Raw genomic sequence first — 12,140 nt, 5'->3', positions numbered from 1 at the left:
GCACCTGTGTTTCTTCTGCCTTTTTGACACAAAATGGCCCCCGTGGTCTTATCGAAATAAATCACCCAGGTGCTGAAGTAAGCGGTGCAGACAGACACCACTCACAACTGCCTGATGACATCACAGCCCAGCAATTGTGTGACATCATTTCCGGTTGAGTGACATCACTACACACACACACACACCCTCTTCCTTGTTGCCTTGATCCAGACCCAAATCTCAGGTGACATCACAGTTGAACAATTGCAAATGCATTCAACACACACGCACACACACACACACACACACACACACACACACACACACACACACACACACACACACACACACACACACACACACACACATTTTAAATACTTTATTTGGTTCCACAAATTACATTTCATAAGCAGGGAAACAAATATATCAGGGTCAATTAATACTGAGCACTTATGGATACACATAGCACCTCCTTCTCCACACTGCTAGACTGCCAATAATTGCTGAGACAGAGCAATATTTGACAGTTTGTTTGGCTCTTGCCCTTGTCAGGTCAGCAATCTGCAGGCCTCTCATGGTGCATTTATGTGCATGTCCCAGGCTTCCAAACATAAGCACACTGTATCTACAGGTATAACCTAGGCTCGTGATGTCTCGAGTAGTGGTTGGTATTTTATATATTTGTCTTGGAATGCCTGGTCCATGTACAGGTCAAAGACACAGCCTACCTCTAGCATCAGCACCTGCTTATGGCTGGTGTCAACAAAAACAGCGTCGGGTGTATACACACACACACACACACACACACACACACACACACACACACACACACACACACACACAAACAGTTGCTTTAATAAGTCCTGTCTACTTGAGCTTACACAGCTCAGCAGTGGCTCCAGTGTCAGAACACCACAGTCCAGGATGGAGAGGCTGAGTGAATGTGGTCTGGACTCTGTGGAGGAGAGTCATGGTTTCAGAGACGTTGTAGAAGGACAGAATACCTGCTCTGTGATCCAGGTACACTCCTACTCTGGAGGAGGGAGGGACTGAGATGAGAGTTATGATACTGTTATGTGTGAAGTGATAACTGCTGCCACACAGTAATGTCCAAGACTTGTCATTGCATCCAAATCCACTTTCATCCCCTGTTCTGCTAATATCTTTATATGAGACTGCTATTGAAGGACTGCCGCTCCACTTCACCTCCCAGTAACAACGTCCAGTCAGACCCTCTCTACTCAGGACCTGAAGCCAGGTAGTGAATCTGTCTGGGTGACTAGAATATAACTGTGCTTTACTCATGCGTGTTGCTTTTCTGTTCCCCTCATATAATAATAGCCATCTGTTTGCTGTGTTTGGATCCAGTGTGATCTGACGTGAATATTGTAAGAAGTCAGCTCTGGTCTTGGGCTCTGGTCGTGGCAGTAAAACATCCTCTTCAGTCACTGTCAGTGAGATCTTAGTCCGTTCCTCTGTCAGAACGTCCTGTAGTTTATCTCTGACCTCTGACACAGCTGCAGTCACATCTTCAAAGTAGCGCAGAGGATGGGTATCGATCCTGGGTGAGTCTGTAGATTGACTGAGACGTGACAGCGAGGGGTAACTGTGGAGGAAGTGGATGTGATCCTCTGTGTGTGAGAGCTGCTCCAGCTCAGTGTGTTTCCTCCTCAGCTCAGAGATCTCCTGCTTCAGCTTCTCCTGAAGTTCTTCTGCCCGACTCACTTCCTCTTTCTGCAGGGATCTGATCTGCTGCTTCACCTCAGAGCTTCTCTTCTCTATGAGACGGACCAGCTCAATGAAGATCTTCTCACTGTCCATCACTGCTTTATCAGCAGAGAGATTCATAGCCTTCAGGTTCTGTTGTAGCACCTTCACGTCTTTCTCTCTGCCCTCGAGTCTCTTCTGGATTTTTTGCCGATTCCCCCCGAGCTCTTTCTGCCTCTCGGCCCTTTCTGCTGCAGCTGAGACTGTGTCGTGTCCCTTATGTTCGTCCACGGAGCAGAGATAACAGATACACTGCTGATCAGTACGGCAGAACATCTTCATCACCTCGTCATGACGAGAGCAGATGTGTTCTCCTGAAGCTTCACGGTGGCTTCCACCAGCCTGTGTTTCTTTAATGGAGCTACATCATAGTGAGGCTGGAGGTGCTGCTCACAGTAAGAGGCCAGACACACCAGACAGGACTTGAGGGCTTTCAGCTTTCTCCCAGTGCAGAAATCACAGCCCACATCTCCAGGTCCAGCATAGCAGCGATCAGGAGGAGCAGCTTGGAGTCCGGTCTTCCACAGGTCCTCCACCAACTCTGCTAACATGATGTTTTTCACCAGCGCAGGCCTTGGTGTGAAGGTCTGTCTGCACTGGGGGCAGCTGTGGATTTTCTTCTGACCCTCTTCCTTCCAGCAGTCTTTAATACAGCTCATGCAGTAGCTGTGCCCACAGGGAATAGTCACCGGATCCTTCAGTAGATCCAGACAGATCGAACAGCACCATTTTCCCCCGTCCAGCTGAAATCCTTGCTGCGCCATTTCACTTCTCAGTGACAGTGAGTCGGATAGTTTCACTTCCTCTGAACTGAAACAAGTTGGGCTCTGCTCCAAACCAAACCTCTGTTGTTGTCGTCATGTTCATGTGCTGATCTGCAGTGAATGGGCTGGTCAGCTCTTGCACTTCACAGCATGTTTACACCCATCTTTAAACTGGCAGATCTGTGAAAGGGGAGGAACAGGAAATATGTGGAGAGAATAGAACTGGCTGTGTTTGAGGGAGGGGTTATCAGGCTTTGCTTTATTCCAGGAAGAGGAGTGTTAAAGAGGCAGTGTGTGTTTAAATACAAACTTACAATCAATCTCTCTCCCCCCTTATCCCCTTCACTTTAAGTGCAACATTTCAAATTAAAGTTCCAAAGCCTTGGAAGTGGCTTGTGGAAATTAACTATTTAGAATGGTTCGCTCTCTCGCTCTCTCACTCTCTCTCTTTCTCTCTCTCTCTCACACACACACACACACACACACACACACACACACACACACACACACACACACACACACACACACACACACACACACACACACACACACACACACACACACACACACACACACACACACACACACACACACACACTGACTAAGGGCCTGTTGAGTTTCATCATGATACGATATTATATAGATTATTTTGACAACGATACAATATTTGCTGAAATCACAAAGTCTGTCACGATACGATATCGATTCAATTCAGGGGTCTGAATTGTCTGATCGATATGAGACGATATCATATGTTCATTTAACACAATCAGCACAATAGCCACAAAATGCAATATCCTCTTAAATGGCAATTAAGAATTTTTAATTATTTTTAAGGGCCTTAATTTTCCCTAAATTGATGTATCAACTTTTAATACTTTTCAAGACCCTGTGGATACCCTGTAATTAGTCTGTGCAATTTTCACTGCGATTATATTCATTAAAAAAGGTTGATCTGACAAAAAGACTCATACTGTATGTATTCCGGTGAATCACTTCATTCCATTTTGGGGGGATTTTTTTTGAAGTCATGACGACACCACAGCAGACAGGGGGACAGGGGGGGGGACGTCTAAAATCAATACAAACCTCTTTCATTTAGGAAACGTTGAGTTGTAAGGAAGCGTTTTCGCACTAAGAAACAAAGTCATCGATGACTTGGCCGTGTCCCACATCATCATCGTCAAGCAGACTGACGATGACAGAGTCGTCAGCATACTACTTGACGATGAATCTGTTGGCGAAACGGCTGCGACAGTCGTTGGTGTATAGAATATATAAGAAAGCAGATAAAACACAGCCTTGGGGCGAGCCGGTAGAGGACAATAAGATACTGGACAGTATCCCATTGACCAGAAAAATGATAACACTGAAATGGAGACAACCACAACCACCTACAGTGAGTGGGTCAATGGAAGCTCAAACTCAAGGAAGTTTGTCATGGAATTTTTAACTGCTAATTTACAATTAAAGTCTGAGAAGGTGGTTACCTGTAGTAGGGTACTTCTCAACATGAGAGGGATCCCAGAACTTGTCCTGTACATTTTCTTTTCACTAATTAAGTCTGTAAGGTCAAAAATGCTGATATTCATACTGTCATGTTTTGCTGTCAAGGATTGTATTGTGTGTCTGTCTTGTGTATGTCTATCTTGTAAAAAAAAACAATAAAAACCTAAAGTAAAAAAGAAATAATAAATACATATTATTATTAATATAATAATAATATTATTATTAATATATTATTAATAAATAAATAGGTACTTGTAGGACTGGACCAAGTCCACATCCTCACCCCCAATGGAGACTTGGGAGATTGGTGTTTTATTACTTTTGAAGTCCACCACCATCTCCTTGTTTTTTTTCTTCATGTTTAGTTGCATGTGGTTCTGCTTGCACCACTCAACAAAGTCATTGAGCAGTCCTCTGTACTCTCCCTCCTGCCCTCCTCCCTCCTGCCCTCCTCCCCAACACATCCTCTGTACTCTCCCTCCTGCCCTCCTCCCCAACACATCCTCTGTACTCTCCCTCCTGCCCTCCCCCCCAACACATCCTCTGTACTCTCCCTCCTGCCCTCCCCCCCAACACATCCTCTGTACTCTCCCTCCTGCCCTCCTCCCCAACACATCCTCTGTACTCTCCCTCCTGCCCTCCTCCCCAACACATCCTCAGTACTCTCCCTCCTGCCCCTCCTCCTCCCCAACACATCCTCTGTACTCGCCCTCCTGCCCCCCCCCCTCCCCAACACATCCTCTGTACTCTCCCTCCTGCCCTCCTCCCCAACACATCCTCTGTACTCTCCCTCCTGCCCTCCTCCCCAACACATCCTCTGTACTCTCCCTCCTGCCCTCCTCCCCAACACATCCTCTGTACTCTCCCTCCTGCCCTCCTCCCCAACACATCCTCTGTACTCTCCCTCCTGCCCTCCTCCCCAACACATCCTCTGTACTCTCCCTCCTGCCCTCCCCCCCAACACATCCTCTGTACTCGCCCTCCTGCCCCCCCCCTCCCCAACACATCCTCTGTACTCGCCCTCCTGCCCCCCCCCTCCCCAACACATCCTCAGTACTCGCCCTCCTGCCCCCCTCCTCCTCCCCAACACATCCTCTGTACTCTCCCTCCTGCGCCCCTCCTCCTCCCCAACACATCCTCTGTACTCGCCCTCCTGCCCCCCTCCTCCCCAACATATCCTCTGTACTCGCCCTCCTGCCCCCCTCCTCCTCCCCAACACATCCTCTGTACTCTCCCTCCTGCCCCCCTCCTCCTCCCCAACACATCCTCTGTACTCTCCCTCCTGCCCTCCTCCCCAACACATCCTCAGTACTCTCCCTCCTGCCCTCCTCCCCAACACATCCTCTGTACTCTCCCTCCTGCCCTCCTCCTCCCCAACACATCCTCTGTACTCTCCCTCCTGCCCTCCTCCCCAACACATCCTCTGTACTCTCCCTCCTGCCCTCCTCCCCAACACATCCTCTGTACTCTCCCTCCTGCCCCCCTCCTCCTCCCCAACACATCCTCTGTACTCTCCCTCCTGCCCCCCTCCCTCCTGCCCCCCTCCTCCTCCCCAACACATCCTCTGTACTCTCCCTCCTGCCCCCCTCCTCCTCCCCAACACATCCTCTGTACTCTCCCTCCTGCCCCCCTCCTCCTCCCCAACACATCCTCTGTACTCTCCCTCCCCTCCCCAACACATCCTCTGTACTTGGTGTGGTGCTTGTAGCAGTTGGTCTCTGAGTGGTTGAGCGCCTGCGTCTCGTGGCCGGCGCCCCACTTTACCCTGACCTCCCGCTCCCTCACCAGGTGTTGGGGAGCCAGCGCTTTGGGGCCCGGAACGTACCGGATCTCCTGAGGGGATTTCTGAACTCCCCGCGAATACATTTGGAAAACCAACGGTCTGCTGTTGCAGGAATAAAGTTGGTTCGTTGTTTCTAGCTTGCATTGTCTCAGGCGTGCCCATTATTACGGCATGTTGGAGGTCCCGCCACCTAACCCGCTCACGATCTGGATGGTCTTGTCTATGAGCACCTCCTGTGGTCTCGTCTATGAAGTCAAAGTGGTCTAGATCTGCAGAAGCATCTTTGAGGGATTGATAGCGCTCGTCTACCGGGCTAATACTCTGTGCTGTGGGTGTTATCCACATGGTTTGGATGGAACGTGTCAAACTCGTCGATCTTGTCAAACTCGAGTGCACTGAGTGAACTGGTGTGCACATGTTATGTGCCTCCTCATATAGTGGCTGGTGGCAGGCACCTATGACATCACCGGTGATGTTATACCGCTTTAAAAATTATGACATCATCACCAAAAAGTAATCCAGGGACAGTTAGGAGCTGGCTGGATCTGAATCATGGGTCCGTGGGGCCGGACAGATCCGGAGGTCGCCCCGCCGTGAGTAGGTACCGTACCTGTGAGGGAACCTTTCGTCCAGGTGTCTGCGATGGTAGAACAGGTAACCCGGCAACAAGAAGCCGGCCAATGAGAAGATCAACAGGCCCAGGTTAATCCAGTAGGGGTCTCCTTTCAGCGGGCCGACCATGGAGATGAAGAGCGGCTGCTGCAGCAGAGCGAACACAGCGCTGATCATGGACTGCAGGCCGGTCAGCGTGCCAAAGTGGTTGGATGGGTAGACAGCGGCGTAGAGACCTCCGCAGCAAGAGTGGATGAAGCCTCGGACCATGGTGTGCAGGATGAAGGTCAGGATCTGTAGAGGCAGGTTGTCTATGAGGCAGCAGAAGCCGAAGGCCAGCAGCAGCAGGTTGGTGAAGATGAAAGCTCTCATGGCGTTGGTCACCTTCTGGATCTCACGGTCTCTCTTGGGCACACTAGACTGCTTCTGCTCCCCGCTTAAGGCGGGGCTCTTCTCCTCTTCACATTCCTTGATCTTCCAGTCCATGATGTAGCCGATCAGAGGACAGGTCACCAGGCACAGCAGCTGCAGCGTGCCGAAGATGGATGAGTAGAAACTCACGTTCTTCGCCGCCTTCTTCACCAGCTCTTCGGACGGGTGTTCCACGCCACGGGTGACAATGAACTCCAGCATCTTGTTCATGGCACCCATGAAGAACATGATCCTCAACTGGGACATCCCCATGGTAACCAGACTCCACAGGAAGATGGGGGAGAAAACCGACCGGCAGAAGGGAATGGCTTTGGGTGTGGCTTGAGCTTCAGCACCTGGAGGTAGTTTCTCTGTGGAGTGTCGGATGTCCACGTTCTTCTCACTCAGTCTCTCCCTCACTGTCCTCTGGTCGCTCGCAGCCAGCTCCTGCAGTGTCAGGATCGTATTGTAATCCACCTCGTCTGGTGCGGGGAAGCCCTCTAGTGGCCAGTTGAGGAAACAGTTGCAAAAGACGAACGCAGCAAGACCCGCCCAAACCCACATGATCACCTGGAAGGACACACCTGCATCGTAGATCAGCCTGACTCCAGGGAAGGTGACGGCAGAGGAGGCGTAGGAGCCGATCATCAGAGACATGATGGTGGAGCTCAGGCTGCCAAACATGTTGGGCAGCGTGAGGGACGTGAAGGTTAGGCAGATGCCTCCGAAGCCGTTGAAGGAGAGAGCCAGGAAGATGAGCGCCGACAGCACACCAGGGTCGTAGGCAGACACTGACATCATAATGCAGGACAGTCCAAAACACAAACTGCCCACCAGGCGGATTGGGCGCGGGCCCAACTTGTCCATCAGGATGCCGAGGGGCAGGGTGGTGGCGCTGAACAAGAACGAGCCAATAGTGAAGCCCAGGTTCAGCATCTCTTCCTGGTCCACGCAGCTGAGCCACTCCGCCTCCTTGCCGCTGGAGGCGTTGCCCAGGGTCACGGCCACCGAGTCATTCTCTGAGCACAGGTGGGAGTAGAAGCCCTCCCCCTTGAGCATGATGAGCAGCGAGCCCCAGCCCAGCAGCACGGCGGAACACAGCAGGTTCTCTATCACCGCCGTCACCGCCATCCACCAGCGCCTCCTGTAGGCCTGGAGGAGAGAGGGCGCCATCGCTGCTTTCAGCTTTGTCTTCTCAGAAAAAAGTAGGTGTGGCTTGTGGGGATGATATCTCTTTGTAAGCTTGTTTGCTCACTAAGTAGATGGATAAGTTAAAGAGGACTTTCACAGCTGGTTGTTGGTTTTGTGGATTAGCAGCCAGTGAAAGCCTGGGCGATAAAACTGCTGCAGGTTTCTGCTTCAGATCGAGGCTCTTTCTTCTGGAGGTTTCGTGTCACCAATGTGAGTGCTGATCTCCGCCCGCCATCACCAATGATGACATTATCATCAATTATGACATCATCACTGTTGACATCACAGTCTTAAATGGGAGCTGGGGCTCTGTCTATTTCTCTGTTTCTCTGTCCCACTGTGATGTCATAAATCCCACTGTGACATCATCCGTGATGTCATAAATCCCACTGTGACCTAATCAGTGATGTCATATATCCCAGTGATGTCATAAATCCCACTGTGTCATCATCAGTGATGTCATGAATCCCAGTGATGTGTGACATCATCAGTGATGTCATAAATCCCACTGTGACATCATCAGTGAATGATGTCACAGAAAAGAAGTGGGAGTCTGCCTTCAGACCCCAAGGGCGCGGGAAGGTGGGTGCGGTGGGTCCTGCAGCACCCCCTGGTGGCAAGAGATGTAAAAAAATATATATATATATATTTTTTTACAGTGCACCTGAATGCAACATGCAAAATACCCGCTGAATAAGTGTCCAAATGTTCATGTAATTCTGGCCAATACTCCACTTCTGTTATAACATTTCAGTCTGGAAGATATCTTTATGACTAAAAGGCTAAATGAATAGCTTAGAAAATGAATAGCCCCGGGGGCCCATGGTACTATTAATCCGGCCCTGGATAGATGGGAGGAATAGCAGGTAGGCTATCACTGTCCCTGAAACAAATACTGTATATGTCTGATGTGTCACTGAGGCAAAAAATAAAAGGCTCAAAAGAGAGTTCTGCTTGAAACGGTGTCCTTCACTAAAAACCTCTTTTTCTCCTATTTCTCTTCCAAGGAGGGCATTTTTAATGAAAACAAGCTAACTTAAACTGCTTGTAACTAAACAAGGAAACATGGTAGAGTTTCAGTTTTTTACAAGGGGTAAGAAGAGAGTCTCCGCTTTATTGTGAGATATGTTGTGTAATTTTATTCCTAGCATAGAATATTCTGTGGGTCCTGGAAGATCAGGAAATATGCTCAAAATCCTGGCACTGGGAGCACACAGACCGAAATGACCCTGGCAGAGAATGAGTTAAGAAGGGTTAAATTAGCTTCTTAGTGCTAAGAAGCTTTTGGGAAACCCAGCCAAAGTAGAACTGTTCAACTTCATCGTGTCCCAGTAGGCTGACCACGGCGGTATCATCCGCAAATTTAATTATATACTGTCCAGGGTAACTGCTACAACAACAATCTGTGTATAAAATATATAGAAAGGTTGACAGCACGCTGCCCTGTGGTGTGCCAATAGAGGTGTAACGCACCTCTGACCTGGTACTTCCCACTCTTACCCTCTGCGATCTGCCTATGAGAAAACTCAGAATCCATGCAATTAATTTTGCGTCCATGTGGAAACGTTCCTTCAATCTGTCAGCCAGTATCAGTGGGTGGATGGTACTGAATGCAGAGGAGAAATCTGCAAACAGGACTCGTGCTGCATGTGTTTTACAGCCCTCCAGATGCATGTACAGAAAGTTTAAAAGCCTTGTAATGGCATCATCTGTACCTCTAGCAGGACGATAAGCGAATTGTAGTGGGTCCAGAACCTGTTTACACTCGTCGTAAATGTGGGTTTGTGTGTGTGTGTGGGTTGTGTGTGTGTGTGTGTGTGTGTGTGTGTTTCTGTGTGTGTGTGTGTGCATGTGTGTGTGTGTGTGTGTGTGTGTGTGTGTGTGTGTGTGTGTGTATGTGTGTGTCTGTGTGTGTGTGCAGGGCCGGCCCTAGCCATCTGGGGGCCCTAAGCAGGATATAGATCACGGGCCCCCTCCCAGGGGCGGGGGTTTGGGGGCATCCGCGCTGGAAGTACTTTTAAGTAGGGGGTGCTGTAAGGAGGGGACTCTCGGTGCTGCCCGCTAGGGCAGCGCCGAAGAAAATTTGACGTTTTTGGACTTTTAGCCATATTTAGAAGAATATTTAAAACAAACAAACATGACAATGACGCTCGTTTGTAGCCCTATCAGTGTCAAGCAAGCGTGTAGAACCCAGCAGCCATAGGGGTTGCCAGGTCAGTTAAACCAGGGGTTCCCAACCTTTTTTGTGCCAAGGACCGGTAGATACATGCAGGACCGGTTGTCAATTTTAATGGTTTTAGTTACATATATATTTACTCACCAGGTGGCGACAAAAGGTAAATATCAGCCTTTTGTGTTGTATGTAGCCTACAGTATTTATGTTTTTGTTTAAACTACAAACATAAATAAACGTCAACCTATGTTTTAACTACCACACACAGCCTATAATATTATAGCCTATGTTTATTTAAAAAAAAAAAAAAAAAAAAAAAATTTGGGGGTGCCCCCCCAACTCCCGGGGCCCTAGGCAGCCGCTTGGTTCGCATTATGGGCGGGCCGGCCCTGTGTGTGTGTGTGTGTGTATGTGTGTGTCTGTCTGTGTGTGTGTGTGTGTGTGTGTGTGTGTGTGTATGCGCGCCCGTGTGCATGTGCATGTGTGTGTGTTTGCACGTGTGGTTTGTGTGTGTGAGTGTGTGAGTATATGAGCGTACATGTACTTTACATTTGAGTGCATAATGCATTTGTGCTTTTATTTGCTGCACATTCTTAACATCCTCTCCCCTTGCAGAGCATTTCTGTAAAGATGGATGTACACGTGCATCATTCAGCAACAGTGTTTACTACATCTCTAATGATGTAAAGAGCTGGAATGACAGCAGGCAGGACTGTATACAGAGAGGAGCACACCTGGTCATCATAAACAGTGAAGAAGAACAGGTAAAGGGAAAAGTGGCAAAACACCCCCCCAGTTCCTGTTTTATTGTAAAAAAAGAAAACCTTTAGAATCTCTTGTGTTTAGTTCTGTTACTCTCCACAGTGCTTCATAAGTGTGTGTTGATGTCATTTGTCTTTTGAACAATTCAACAGAAATTCATCAATTTCTTGTACAAGTACATCTGGATTGGTTTGAGTGACAGGGATGAGGAGGGAAACTGGAAATGGGTGGATGGGACACGTCTGAACAGCACAGGGTAAGACATCCATTCTTCAGTCTTACCAGTCAGTGAACAGGTTGGCCTGATGATGCATCGTGCTTCTTATTTTCCATCAAGCACAGTTGACTCTTTTCTTTTTTAAACAGGTTCTGGAAGAGAGGTGAGCCCAGTAGTGCTTATGATGAAGAGGACTGTGTTCACACTTTTCTAAATGACTGGAATGATGACAGGTGTTACGAACGGAAGCTCTGGGTCTGTGAAAAAGAGATTGACTTCTAACATTATGTGTCGTCTCAAATGAAAACATGTTGTGACTTTACACCTCACACCAAGACTGTCATTGTCATTCACACAGAGAACGTGAAATGCTCCTTTTAAGAGATTGTGTTTTATTGTTTGTAAAACACTTTGTAATCTTTTTGTTATAACTTCAGAACAAGAATGTCTGTTGGGACCAGGATCAGTTTTTGTTAAGCATTCAGTAGAAGTGTAGATTTAACAGCTCCTCTTTTCTTCACTCTCGACTCAAGACTTAAAGTGATTTTAGTTAGTAAGACTAGACCATGCAACATCTACCTGAGGAACTTAGATAAGCTACTTCAATATTATCTTTCAAATCATGTCTCACACTTCCATCAACCTACCGTAGTTTTGCATGATGTTTTTAGAATGTAATTTTCTTGTATGTTTTATTTTTAATTACCTTTACAATGTGCTTCCCAATTTTTTACTCATTATTATAATTCTTTAATTTTTGCCTCATGATAAAGTGCATTGCAAACTCTGCTTTCAAGAGAAACAAGATCAGAAGTGCTATATAAATAAAATGTATTTTGAAAAATTATTCTGTGTAGATTGAGAGATACAATGTTTTTAGAAACACGCTATGCTTGCCTATAATTCCTGTGCAGTGTACCACCATATTATATGATGCTAAAACCATCAACAGTTGATTCAGTTTGCTCACAG

At 47.9% G+C, this 12,140-nt stretch overlaps 2 pseudogenes across 2 annotated transcripts; both read right to left on the bottom strand.

Annotated features, from left to right (window-relative positions):
* Positions 1-712: 712 nt before the first annotated feature.
* On the bottom strand, positions 713-2,510 carry LOC310800166 (tripartite motif-containing protein 16-like; annotated as a pseudogene). Its single transcript has one exon. The product of its transcript is annotated as a tripartite motif-containing protein 16-like (transcript).
* A 3,820-nt stretch (positions 2,511-6,330) lies between these two features.
* LOC310800053 (large neutral amino acids transporter small subunit 3 pseudogene) lies at positions 6,331-8,004 on the bottom strand (annotated as a pseudogene). The gene has a single exon. The product of its transcript is annotated as a large neutral amino acids transporter small subunit 3 pseudogene (transcript).
* Between the last annotated feature and the right edge of the window lie 4,136 nt (positions 8,005-12,140).

Source organism: Poromitra crassiceps, assembly GCF_964638095.1.
Source record: "Poromitra crassiceps genome assembly, chromosome: 29".
In the NCBI taxonomy this organism is placed as follows: Eukaryota; Metazoa; Chordata; class Actinopteri; order Beryciformes; family Melamphaidae; genus Poromitra; species Poromitra crassiceps.
The sequence above is the reverse complement of the archived record's forward strand: the minus strand, read 5'-3'. Positions and strand labels throughout refer to the sequence as shown.